Here is a 1,760-nt window from a genome sequence, read left to right on the forward strand (position 1 = left end):
AGAAAAGAGCAAAAACCTCGGACTTTCTGAATGTAAGCTGTGATATAAAGATGAATTAATAGACTTCTACAATTTCATGATTAAAAGAGAATGATAAAAATTTTAAACCACCTGTCCAATTAAACACATTAGGAAGAGCCAGGCGTGGTGGCACACGCCTGTAATCCCAGCACTCGGGAGGCTGAGGCAGGAGGATCGTTTCGAGTTCAAGACCAGCCTGGGCTACAAAGTGAGCTCAAGGCTGGCCTGAACTGCATAGCGAGACCCTGTCTCAAAAAGACAAAGAAAAAAAAAAAAAAAAACACATTAGGAAGAAAATCAAATGAATAAAAAAGCAGATGGAGTAGAATAATGAAAAATAATACATAATCTAGTAATTGCAAACAGACAACCAGAAGTAACATATAAATCCAAAGATTTTTGGAAAAGGAATGAAAAATAAGTAATACAATAATCAAGTTAAATATAAAAAATTAAATCTAATATAAAAAGAAAAGCATAATATTAGGAATAAGAGAAGGCTATATCCAAGTATTTTTTAATCCTGATGGAGTAAACCGGTCTTTCAGAAAATGAAAAGAGCCGGGCGTGGTGGCACACGCCTGCAATCCCAGCACTCAGGAGGCTGAGGCAGGAGGATCATTTTGAGTTCAAGACAAGCCTCGGCTATAAAGTGAGCTCAAGGCCAGCCTGAACTGCACAGCCAGACCCTGTCTCAAAAAACGAAAAACAAAAAACGGAGAACAAACTCAAGGATTCTGGTTCCAGCTCAGCCAGGAGCAAAGTATGCAAACTAAATTTCCGTCCAGTTGTGGAATTCTTTTCTAGTTTTCACTTGGAAGACAGAGAACCCAACACTGGGACCTAAAATGCAGGAACCTGTATTCTTGCTAAGGGAAGGAAAAGGAAACTTTATCCAGCAACGTGAGGGGAACTCTGAATAGCAGAAGAAAGCTGAACCAGTCCCAGGGCAGTTCTGCAGCTGTGTCCCACAAGCTGTCTACCAGCTCTGCCGGAGAATCTGACAGTAACACCGGACGCAACTGACAAGAAATCGAAGCCGAACTTCAGGAGGTTTGACATAGAACGTCAACTTTACAGCTCCTATTTGACAAAGGACTACATACTTGTGGGCATTCTTTGCATATCACAGTAATAAAATTTTTAAAATACTTTTGGGGTAAGGTATTTACAGCTTTGCCATTTGAACCGTTTCTAAACACACAACTGAGTGCGTTTGCATTCATGATGTTCTGCAACCATCATTTTTTTTAAGAATATGTATAGTCACATCTATCAGCGTAGCAAGCCTTGTTCTAGGCGATAGGGATTCTGTATTGAACAAAAAACAGACATGGTCCGTGTCTACACGGGCCAAGGCTGTTTTACTCCGAAGTCTCTATGTCCATGCAGCCAGGGCTGAAAAGTACAATGGGTTTTGCGGGGACCGCAAAGGATCCCACAGGGTCCCACTTTGGGAAGCCGCGCCCAGAAGCCCGCCTTCCACTCCTATTCCCGAGCCAAAGGTTGGCTAGAGCTCCACGGCCTCCGCGGGGCGGGACCTAGAGATGGGGCGGGGCCTTTCCGGGGGATAGTTCTGGGGCGGGGCCTGGGCGGGGCTAGAGTTGGAGCTATCAGGGGGCGGGGCTCTGTTGTTAGGAGCCTTCTCGGGGGCGGGGTAAGGGGCGGAGCTCGCTGTGGGCCGCTCAGAGGGGGCGGGCCCTGGGCAAGATTGTATAGGCTGGGCGATTTCTCAGGGG

The sequence above is a fragment of the Chinchilla lanigera genome, unplaced genomic scaffold (genome assembly GCF_000276665.1).
Source record: "Chinchilla lanigera isolate Chin_1 unplaced genomic scaffold, ChiLan1.0 scaffold00057, whole genome shotgun sequence".
Classification (NCBI taxonomy): domain Eukaryota; kingdom Metazoa; phylum Chordata; class Mammalia; order Rodentia; family Chinchillidae; genus Chinchilla; species Chinchilla lanigera.